Source organism: Jaculus jaculus, chromosome X (assembly GCF_020740685.1).
Source record: "Jaculus jaculus isolate mJacJac1 chromosome X, mJacJac1.mat.Y.cur, whole genome shotgun sequence".
Lineage (NCBI taxonomy): Eukaryota > Metazoa > Chordata > Mammalia > Rodentia > Dipodidae > Jaculus > Jaculus jaculus.
Genome location: NC_059125.1, coordinates 59,079,381 through 59,092,349, shown reverse-complemented (window position 1 = coordinate 59,092,349; position 12,969 = coordinate 59,079,381).

Sequence of the window (12,969 nt, the reverse complement as noted above, 5' to 3'; positions counted from 1 at the left end):
ATGTATCCATATAAAATATGTTCTTAATAATATTTTTAAATTACATCAAAACCCCCTCAAATAGTAATAAATGTGGATGATGGAGCTGGGAAGAAGGAACCCTTAATCACTATTTGTGGGAGTGTAAATTGAGGCAGTCACTATGTAAATTTGTATGGAGAATATTTCTTTTTTTTTAAATTTATTTATTGGAGAGCAACAGACAGAGCGAGAAAGACAGATAGAGGGAGAGAGAGAGAATGGGCACGCCAGGGCTTCCAGCCTCTGCAAACGAACTCCAGACGCGTGCGCCCCCTTGTGCATCTGGCTAACGTGGGACCTGGGGAACCGAGCCTCAAACCGGGGTCCTTAGGCTTCACAGGCAAGCGCTTAACCGCTAAGCCATCTCTCCAGCCCGAGAATATTTCTTAAAAAGCAAAAATAGGCTTACTATATGACCCAAGTATACCATTCCTGGGCATATACCATGAGGACTCTGTACATGAGAAGTACTTGCTCATCCATGTTTATTGCTGCTCTATTCACCATATCTAAGAAATGGTATCAGCATAGGTTTCCATCAACTGATTAATTAATAATGATGAATTATATGTACATAATGAAATTATTCAACTGTAAGGAGTAATGAAATTGAGAGGAAAATGGATTGATCTAAAAAAGCTTATACTAAATGTGGTAACCCAGGTTCAGAAAGACAGATGCCACATGTTCTTTCTCATATATGAATTCTGGCACTGAATTTTTAGATTTGTGTATAAGTTAGAGTAGCAGCATTAGAGGCCAAGAAGCTAGAAAGAGGTCATGAGGGGGAAATAGCCTTAAGGGAAGAGGATAGTAGATCTGTAAGTAGAGGGGTATAACATTAGAATTTTCTAAGTTGCTGGAAGAGTATAGAAGAGAGGAGTTGTTGGGAGTGGGGTTAGCCAACACTAAAGACAGTATAAATAAACTATATAGAAACAAATTTTGTGGTTTTATCCAATTAAAAATATAATATAAAAAGAATTTTGGAATGATTATCCTGCAGGGGTTGAGAATTCTCTGCCCATAAGTCATATCTACTTATAGGAAAACCCTAGTTCCAGGGTGGAACATCTCCTAGAACTTTATTGGTCAGGGAGGACCATGCACCCCCACAAACAATAATATTGTTGCCATTGCTCTTGGTTGACACCAGAACCAAACAATAAGGCCCTACTTATGATAACACCACATGTGTCAGTTGTGGGACACTGAGAAGTCATGGGAGAACTGAGCTTGAAGTTTTACTCCTGCTGGATAGCTGTCATAGTGCTGGGAAATGCTATGAAGCCTGCTTGGGGAGGAAAATCATTAATAATTTTAACCATCAGTGGATACTGGGAGGTATAAAACTGGCCAAGCCAGGAAAGATGAGCCCATGGGTGCAACAGTGACATGACTGTTATGGATATAGCCAACTGTTCTCTTACTAGATATGAGGCCTGTTACACAGGAGGGAATTCATCCCTGGTACTGAAAACCTAACAAAGAGAAGATAGTTTTGAAAGTCATAAGCCCTATGGTGAAGCTACTACTGTTGTTGGGTAAAAAAGCATTTGGTTCTCATCAAACATTCATGTTTATGTCAATACATTTGTGCTGTTCTAATTTTTTTTGTGAGAGAGGTTTCTTTTGGTAGATGATAGTGACTACCAGGGACAGTTCAGAAACATCAAAATGCTGAGAAGTGGAAGTAAATATACAGCACCAAACTAGTCATGTCTATCATACCCAGTAATGCTCAGGGGACATTGAAGATGAAATGTTGGAAAGAATGTAAGAGCTAGAAGATGTGGAAGAGTGCTTTATAGTGCAGTCTTGTGGGGATGAAATGGTGGTTGCATTTATAATGTCACAGCAGCTGTTGTTACCTGCACAATATCAGGTCCATCAACACATCAGCACACATGATGGAAGAAAGCAATAGGAAGACATCAACATAGAAGAGGACCATGCTAGTAAAGAAAAAAGGGGTAATGTAGAAATAGGGATAGGATTATGACCAAAATATATTATGTTCATATATAAATATTGACAATAAAAATAAATTAAAATAAATGAATCAAGAAATACATTGTTTTCTCAAATGAATTTTTCATGGGAAAATAATTTCTGAGCTCACAAAGTGGGTAACACTGAAAAATTTCCTTTGTTTGCTGATGACCACTAGATTCAACAAGTGACAAATACAACTTTTATTTTTACAGCCATCATGAAAAGTTCTTTTATATGGTCTTCATTATTATAGCACTAAAAGATTTCTTCTTTAGTAAAAGTTCCAGTTCAGGAAATATTCCTTATACCCTCATATATAAGCCTTTCATTTGGAACCATGCCCAAGATTCTTAATGTTACCAATCTTATTTCCCTCCCTAACTAGTAGTGAGGAATGTTCCCTGCTTCATTCCCAGACCAAAAGACTACAGTAGAACAAAAGTGGCTCACATCCTGGCAAATTAGAAGCATTGATATCAGATGGAATCCACAAAATTAGGGAATAGCTGTTCAATGATGTTAATCATCATGGTAAGTTCAACAAAGAGTAAGAAAAACTTGAAGAAATCAAGATAATCTGGAATAGTAGATCTGAAAGTGAGGGAGTGCTACTTTGAACTGACTATGAAGCAGTACAGCAGAGGTCAGGGGTAACGGAGAGGAAGAAGAGATTAGGTAGGCACAACTAGCGTACAGGTTGGCACAGTACTAATGGCAGATTGAACAGAGCTGGCTTTGGATCTATAAAACAGGCTGGCACTGGAAAAAGTTCTCTGCACTTCCCAAGATGTTATGGTGTTGTAACACAGAGTCACCTTAAGAAAAATAAACAAGATTGACAAACCCTTGGGCCAATTTGATCAAGAAAAAAAAGGAGAAGCTTCAAATTAACAAAATTAAAAATGAAAAAGGAGAGATCGCAACAGATGTAAGTGAAATTGGGAGAATCATCAGGACTTATTCAAAAACCTCTACTCCACAAAACTGGATAATGTGGAGGAGATGGATAAATTCCTGGATGCATGCCATCTATCAAAGCTAAACTCAGAGCAGATTAATCACCTCAATGAACCCATCACACCCATGGAGATTGAAAAAGTAATAAAAAAAGAAACCTTCCGCAAAAGAAGAGTCCAGGACCAGATGGCTTCTCAGCTGAATTCTATCAAACCTTCAGGGAAGAACTCAAACCAATTTTCCTCAAACTGTGCCACACAATTGGAGAACAGAGAAAGCTACCCAACTCCTTTTATGAAGCTAGTATCACCCTAATTCCAAAACCAGGCAGAGATGCCACAAGAAAACTACCGGCCTATTTCCCTGATGAACTTAGATGCAAAGATCCTGAACAAATTCCTTGCAAACCGAATATTACCTAAAACATTCTGAAACAAATCCTCCTGCATTTTCCTTTCCCTGGGAACTCACAGCAAACATTACCACACTGAGTAGAGGAATACCTTGAAAATGAATTATCCTTCTGAAATCTGTATGTGGTGAGTAATCAGTCGGCAACATGGAATGGAGTAGAATTCTTTTCTACTCTAAGAATTGTGACCCAGTAGCTGGCTAAAAAACTTCAGAGGACTGAACATGTGTATTTCATTAGCAGAGGCTCCATTTTGGGATTCCAGAGATAAGAATACTGGATTGTACATAGACCACCACCCCCTTTCCCTGCAAACATTTTGCTTACCCTTAAGTGGGCTCCACAAACAGTGCCAGATGCCTAGAGGCAGAATGGGGCCCAGCATTAGTCTATTATTCGGAGTGCATTCATGTTTGACATACTCTCTTATCCTCCATTTAGAATTACAAATTTTTATTCTCTCTTTCTCTGAATCCTCTTCTTCTTTCTTTATAACTTGTATGTTTATAATATTTTATCCTTTTGATTTACATTATTTTGACCTCCACCATCACTGTCATTGGAAGTATTATAAAAGGTGCAATTGTACTTGGTTTTGACTTTATACTATGTCAGGTTTGGTTGTGTTGGTGGTTCTTACTGCTAGTTGTGTTCTTCCTTCAATTATTCAATTTACTATATTCAATTTATATAAGTAAGTGTCTTTAACAACTGAGACATCTTCCCAGTTCCTTATTTTATTTTTAAAACAATATTTACTTATTTATTTGCACATGTGCAACATACAAAATTCAAATGTATAGGAAGCATTCAAAATATAGAATTTGAAAATGATAAATGCATTTAAAAGGGCTACAAATAATCAACTGAATGAATTAAGAAAATTCCTTTCAATAAAGACCTAGGGACTTAGAAAATGAATCTAACAGAAATTTTAAAAAATGCAAAATTTAATATATTGAACAAAAAGCTTAGTTGAAAGTCCCACTAATAGAAACATTCAAGCAGAAGAAATTCCATTATAGATTGAAGGGAAGGTTTATGAAATATTACATTCAAACAAAAAACAAACAAAGGGTAAGTTATTAATGCAATGCCCAGACCAGTGAGATCCAATAAAAATATCAATGAACTAGGATACTAAGTATGAACTAAGATACTAAGATCTGAGATAAAAACATAGATAATTTCCTAAATATATTGTGAAGCATAAGGACAACCAGTCTTAAAAAGCATTTAATCCTCAAATAGCCATGATCAGAAATGAATCTCTGAACATTATGTAAGTGTTAAACTGAATAAGGTAAATAAAGAATATTAAAATTTGTAAGAGAGAAAGATAAGATATCACATACAAAGTTTAATAATAATCAGTGCATAACAACTCACGAGAGAGATATAATTATTGTAAATATTCATGTACTGAATGTCATGCTGTACAATAAATGTTATAGAACAAATACCACAGGACATAAAGGGAAAGACAAGTCTAAAATATGGTGGTGTACAGTTTCAACACTCATCAGTAGTTAGATCATGCAGAGCTCAAATTAGTAAATATCAGAGTTAAATTACACAATAGGTCAAATGGACTTAACAGACATATACAGAATATTCTAGCAAACAGTAATACAAATTCTTTCAATCTGCACAGGGACCATTTTGCAAAATTGACCATATTTTGAAATATTTATTAATTTATTTGAGAGAGAGAAAGACCTAGATAGAGAGAGAATGGGCATGCTAAGGCCTCTTTGTGCATCTGGCTTTATGTGGGTATACTAGAGAATCAAACCTGGTTGCTTTGGATTTGCCAGCAAATACCTGAACCACTAATATATCTCTTGAGCCCAAAATTGATCATATTTTAAGCTACAAAAGAAGCTTTATCAAATACCTATTGAAATAATGCATTTATTCTATAATTAACAAGTCTATAAACTAACAGCAAGAGAAACTGCAGAAAATTTTAAAAACACATGTAGATTAAACAATAATTTTTTGAATGATCATTGGATAACTGAAAAATCCAGGACATAAGTTGAAATGAAACGAATGGAAACACGACATAGTAGAACATGTGGGACACAGTCAACCATATCTAAGAGAGAAATTTACACTTATGAGTGTCTGCATTAATCAACAGAAGGACCACAAGTAAATATTCTAAAGATGACTCTTTTTGACATAAAAATATAAGAACAAACTAACTCCCAAGAGATTAAAAGAGGGGGCTGGAGAGATGGCTTAGCGGTTAAGCACTTGCCTGTGAAGCCTAAGGACCCCGGTTCGAGGCTCGATTCCCCAGGACCCACGTTAGCCAGATGCACAAGGGGGAGCACGCATCTGGAATTTCTCTGCAGTGGCTGGAAGCCCTGGCGTTCCCATTCGCTCTCTTCTCTCTCTATCTCTTTCTCTGTCTGTCACTTTCAAATAAAGAAATAAAAATAAACCAAAAAAAATTTTTAAAAAAGAGAGTAAAAGAAATAATAAATACTTGGGTATATATAAATCAAAAACTACAAGAACAATACAAGCAATCAGTGAAAATAGAATATTTTAATACATAAAGAAAATTGACTAAATTTTAGCAAATATGATCAACAAATGAGAGAAAATACCCAAATAAATAAAACTATAAATAAAAATGAATATTACAGTAGATAACACTGTAACTCATAGGATCTTTTGAAAGCATATATGCTAGTGAATTACAAAATCTAAACAAATACATATATGCTATACACATATGACCTATCAAATATGAACTAATATAATATTAAAGCATCTAAATAGATCAATTAGAAACAATGAGGCTGAAGCTGCAAAAACAAATCTCCCAATAAAATAAAGACCAGGGATGTAGAGATTGCTAAGTGGTTAAGGCACTTGCCTGCAATGCCTAACAACCCAGGGTTCAATCCCTCAGTATCCACATAAAGCCAGATGTGTAAAGTGGTGCATGCATCTGGAGTTCATTTACACCAGCTGGAGGTCATGGCATACCCACCCCCACCCATGTGCTTGGAAATAAATAAATAAAATAAGTTTTTACAAAAGAAAAGACCATAGCTAGAGAGATTAATAGCTGGATTTTAACAATGTATCAAACTATATTGCATACAGTAGAAAGTGAAGAAAAGCTTCCAAATTCTTCCTACAAAGTTTGTCTTGATACCTAAACCAAATAAAGCCACAAAAACAAAGCAAAAAAATAGGGCAATGTACATGACAAGCAGTTGCAAAAATCCTCAATAAAATATTTGCAAATAGAATTCAACCACATATTAAAACTATCACATGCTATTATTAAGTTGACTTTATTCTAGGGATGTAAAAAGGGTTCTGCAAATACAAAACACTGAATGTAATACAGAATATAAAAAGAATCAAGGACCCCCAAAACAAATGTCTTAATAGGTACTGCCAAAATCTTCACATCTTGAAACTTATGTTCTAAATTACTACTTATTTTAACTTACTTAAAGAGTAGAAAATTAATCTAACTATGGTGCTTACACATGGAACCTTTGAGAAATTATTAGAATTAGATGAAATCATCCAAGTGGAACCCCTATAATTGAATATGATAGCTTCATAAGAAGAAAGAGTCGGGGGTGGGGAGGGAGGGAATTACCATGGTATATATTTTATAATCATGGAAAATGTTAATAAAAATTTAAAAAAAACATCAAATATTTGTAATGGCAATGGAAAACAGAACAATACAGAGAGGCTACTTTAAAAAAATATATATATATACCAGGGAGGGCTGGGGAAATGGCTTAGTGGTTAAGGCATTTACCTGCAAAGCCTAAGGACCCTGGTTTGATTCCCCAGGACCCATGTAAGCCAGATGCACAAGGGGGCACATGTGTCTAGAGTTTGTTTCCAGTGAATGGAGGCCCTGGCATTCCCATTCTCTTTCTCTCTCTCTCTCAAATAATAAATAAATAAATTATTTTTAAAAATAAAAAAAAGAAGAAAGAGTCCATAGTACACACACATACACACACATAAGCATCTAGTCTCAGAAGCATGAACAAAAATTCTAACTCATGATGTCCTTTGTTTTGTGTATCTCACCTTTCATCTGTCACCCAAACCCTTCCCTTCCCCTGCCTGTCAAGTATTCTGTTCTCTAATACTTCCATACTTCTGCTCAGAGACCACCATTTGAGATTCCTACCAGTTCTACTGATGCTTACTATAACTTACAAACAAATAAAATTATTCTAAATTAGGATCCACATATGAAATGCATCATAACTGTTCATTTGCCTTTTTGAGCCTGAGTAACCTCATTTAGCAAAATTTTTTCAGGTCCATCCATTTTCCTGAAAATTTCATAATTTTATTTTTCTTTGCTGATGACTAGGACTCCATTGTGTTATAGGTATCACATTGTCATTGTGCCACTTTAGGCATATGGCTTTACATGGGTACTAAGGAATTGAACCTAGGCCATCAGGATTTGCAAGAAAGCAGTTTTAACCACTGAGTCATCTCTCCAGCCTTAATTTGAATTTCTGATTGCTAAAGATGTTTAACATTTTTAGATGCTTATTGCCTATATATATTTTTCTTTGACTATGCTCTGTTCAGTTCCCTGCCTCACTTTTTGAATGGGTTGATTGATTTTTTTATTGCTTAGTGTTTTAGTTATTTGTATGTTCTAAACATGAAAATCTCTATCAGTTAAATAGCTGGCAAGTATTTTCTCTCATTCTGTAGGCTGTCTATTGACTATGTTGATGGTTTACTTAGCTGTACAATGGCTTTTTAGTTTTATGAAATACCAGTGGTTGAGGGATTATATTATTCCCTATGCTACTGAAGTGTTAGTGAAAAAGTCTATCCCCACACTTACATCTTGGAATACCATACCTAAGTTTTCCCTAGTTGTTTTATGGTTTCAGGCTTTATAATGAGGTCCTTGATCCATGTGTAGTTGATTTTTGTGTAATGTGAAAGAAGAGGGTCTAGATACATTCTGCCACAAGTAGTTATCCAATTTATCCAGTATCATTTGTATAAAATGCTTTTTTGTCCTCCAGCATGTGTTTGTGGCCTCTATCAAATATCAGGTGACTACCCTTACTACAAATTATACTTGAATCTTCTATTCTATTCTATTGAACTGAGATTATTTTTGTGCCAATACCATGCTGTTTTTATTACTATGGCTTTGTAGTATATCTTGAAATCTAGTATAGTGATATGTTCAGCAGGACTATTTTTCCTGAGTACATTTTTGACTATTTGAGGTATGTTATGCTTCTGTATGAATTTAGAGTGTTTTGAAGAATGGTGGACGAACTTTGATTGTAATTGAATTGGATCTGTATATATTTTTTGTAGAATAGCTATTTTTCATTTTCATTAGTTTTTCTAATCCATGATCAATAGAGATATTTCCATCTTCTCATTCCTTCCTAAATTTGTTTACTGGGTTTGGACTGGTGGACTATATGCAGTACTTCTGGGTTCATTAGGGTGTATGACCAGGGCAGAAAAGTCCTTATCATCCCGGATTTAAGAGGATGTGAGAAGATGGGAGATTGGGACCAGTGACAAGTGGGTCTAGTCCCTATTGAGGGCCAAGTGCAGCCCTGGTGATCTAAAGGGGCGAATAATTATGGCACATAGGAAAATGCACACCTTGAATCTGAATTGCTTACTCTGCCATGATCAGGGTGAGCATGCATAGGTAGTCTCCCTGTGGTACTGAAATGGGCATACTGTGGAGTGGAACCAGCACCAAGAAGTCCCTACTCTGGGGAGATGCCAACAACGGTCTATATGTAGGACTGATTTGGATCTACATGGAGAACTCACCTTGAACTTTGGAGGCCTACTCTGCTTTGTTCAAGACAGGCACCTGCAGGCAGTCTCCCACTGTTCTGGAGGGAGGTTTTTTTCTTGCCTTTTCATTTCTTCTCTTTTCTTTCTTGTTGGTTGATTGGTCTATGTGTATGTTCACATATTTTCAGTATATTTTTCACTTGTTTGTTTACTTGTTATGTTTTGTTGAATCTATTTTGGTTCTTTTTATGACATTTCAATCATTTAATTTCACTTTTTTAAATAGTTAATTTATAACAACTTGCAATTTTGTACATCATTATCCTAAGTTTTAACATATACCTAACCAAAATATAACTTCATTCCTGTTCCTCACATTTCTATAAGTACAAAAGTCCTTTCAGACTTCTTCACCTAAAATAGTCCTACTACTAACTGTCATATATACAACTCATCTACCTTTGATCTCATACTATTCCCCCTCTTTCCTTTTCTTTAACAAATTGTTCTTTACTTCACTAATTTAATGCTGAAAGATTTTTCCTCTAAAACTATGTATCACTCTTCCTCCAACAAATGACTCAACACTATTGTCTCTGAAACACAACAGGATCATAAAGCATAATGCAAAAATGTCTTCTGCAGCTGGGAGAAACCAAGATTACTGATAAGTAAGTAGAGATCACCACAGAAACTCTGTCAAAATAGCTTCAAGAGGTTCACTACTAGTGGTCTTTTGAAGGACTCTCAGAAAATGAAACAACCAATCAATTAGACTTGGAAAATAAAAGCCAGATACACAAAGTGGCACATGCATCTGGAGTTCATTTGCAGTGGTTACAGGCCATAGCACACCCATTGTCACTCTTTCTTTCTCTCTCCTCTCTGTCTCTCTCTGTTGCAAGTGAATAAATATAAAATTCTTTAAAAAAAGAAAATTCAAGTTGACAGATGAATGAACTAAGGAAATCTATTCAACATCTTTATAAGACAGTCTCTAAATGAAAATGTTATCAAATTGGGGAATGTCAAAAATATGGAGGATAAATGCAATAAGGAAATTAAAACACTAACAAAACAGGAAATTATGAAGTTAAAAGAATCAGAACAATGAAACAACAGCAACAAAAACACATAAGAGAGCATCACCAACAGAAAACACCAAAAGGGAGTGTTACAAGAAACTCCAATGACACTTAAAAATTTCTATTCCCAAAAGATACAAAACATATATAAAAATTTTAAATTTGTTTTTATTTATATTTTTTTAAAGTTTCATACTTGTATATTGTGTATTTTAATCACATTCATCCTCCCATTGTCCTCTCTTATCTCTCTTATTACTTTTGAATTAGTCTTCACCTTCTTCTCCTAATTTCCTCTTTTGTCTTTGTACCAACAAGATACTTGGTTTGCTGGAGCACGAGGAACTGTGCTCTTTGTGTTGCATTCTAAGTCTGTAACGTTAGGCTAATACATTTTGTTTTGCTTAAGATAACCTGTAATCAGTGCTTACTTTAAAGCAGATGAAGAAAGTACTCTATGGGAACTAATTTTGTGTAACTTTTTTTTTCTTGAGTCCCAGGAGGGGTCATCTAACAGCTGTTATGAGTAAATGACATTATTATCAAGAGCTGAGTACATCACAAAGAACACAGTTCTTCTTTGCTCCTTGACTCACTCAAACAGGATCTCATGGTATATCTTTAAAATGACATGAAGCTTCTATAGAATTATATACCCACACTAAGATCTAGGTAATTAGAATGTGTTTATAGGGAATTTCTAGAACGAGTAAGGGACTGGAATTAGAATTCAAGAGGAATTGTTGGAGGAAATGATCTGTATAATAATAATTATTATGTAATAATAAATTTTTAATGATTGTGCTGAGTACTTCATATACTTCATGTTATTTATCCCTCACAGAAGTTCTGTTATGATTGGCAATCCCCTTATTGTAGAAATGTATATCTAATGTTCCCAGAAATGAGGTAATTTGTCCATGTTTGACTGGTAGTTGAGTTGGAATTTGAATCTCCTTATAATGGAATACAAAGTTTTTGCTCCTCACATTGCATAACACTGCTTCCAAGGAAAGGGTATGTCTCAGCATAAGAAACAAAGGTATTTAATGAAGGGGGGAAGAACATGTAGGAATGCTCCAAGTTACAGAGGTTAAAACCAAGTGGGTTTCCCAGATTTTTAGTATTGGGAGGATCACTTAATGTCTTTCTTCTGAAGTAGAATGTCAGAGTGGCAACTCTAGTGCCTCTTCTATGATTTGGAACAGGGCTACTATTGTTTAGAAGGGAGATAGAGAGGTCAAAAGGAGACTAGGAGGCAGGATAATTCATTTGCTCAGTTTTAAAGGCCATATTACCATTAATGGGGATCAGGGAACATTTATTTGTTCCTTATTCTCAAATCTCCAGGCTCTAGTTGTCTAAGGCTTTGACAGGACACAAGCAAACAGATAGAGGCTTTCAGACTCTTTCTTTCAAGAATGTTTAAAAGGGGTAGGGTCCACTCAAATTCTCTTCCTGGTATAATCTTCACTCATTGTCTCTTCTCATATTCAGATCAGATTATACTTCATTAATCTCAAATACAGTATTAAGTGTCATGGTGATTATTCAGGTTTTCCCAGCATACAAGACTTTTCAGTGAAGATTTATGCCTTTTACACATTAAACCTGTTTCCTTTGTTTCTTTAGCTCTTATGTCTAGGTCACATTTTATATTGTGCTTCTAATTTTTTCAGATAAACTTCCATATTATAAGGTTTTTCATAAATATAGAGCCAAAAAATTAATGGGACTCTCAGGAATACAGCATTGATTTGTATACAGCAGACACAGTACCCAATTTTTGAGAATCTCCTTAGAAGAAGGCAAAATCTTTTCAGATATGTATGCATGCTACTATTTAAAACCTCATGTTATTAGAAGGTTGTGTTTTATTTACCTTACTGACATCTTCTTACCTTTTTGACTTCTACTTATTCCACTAAGATGTGTGTGAATTCTTTATCTTCTTTCTTCAGAGATTTCTCTTCCTCATCTTCCTAGGGTCTAATTATGTTCACAAACAACTCTTAATCTTTCAAACACAGATTCCTTGTTTCATAGAGGGACTTGGCTCAGGATAGTTTGTATCACTTGCATGCAGACAGCTGAAGAAAACAGAGTCAAGGACTTGGGATTGAGCTTTGATGGCAATGTGAAGTGGTGGGTAGAAGATTCCTTGGTTCTCATAGATGTGATGTGAAGTTATGTGTTTGAATTTAGCAAGGCTTCTCTTTCATGCCCTCATTATCATGCTCCTCCATAAGTCTCCCAAAGGAAAACAGCAATAAAGTAAAATGTCATGGGAAAATTGATTCAGAGGCAGCCTCTTAGGAGTTGAAAGAGCTTTATAAGAAGTTTGACAGAATCAGAAGTAACCCATGGATTAAGTGGCTGTAGTAGAGGTGATAATTACGATAGTCAACAGAGAATAGAACAAAGGAAGATAAAGGATGGAAGATAGAAAATAAGAAATAACATTCTAAAAATCATGTCAAGTAGGCTGTTGCCAAGGGTTTTAAGGCTTCTGAGCTCAGTTTCCCTCTTACCTAATAAATATAGTCCCTAGTTAACCTGTTTGATAGCCTTGATGTGCACTCTTTCTCAAGTGTGACACTTTCCCTTTAAACTGGTTCCTACTGTCCCATTTCATCTTGCAGGCCTTTGTCACAAATTAGTAGTTTTCTAGCCCCCCAACAATAGTCCACCTTA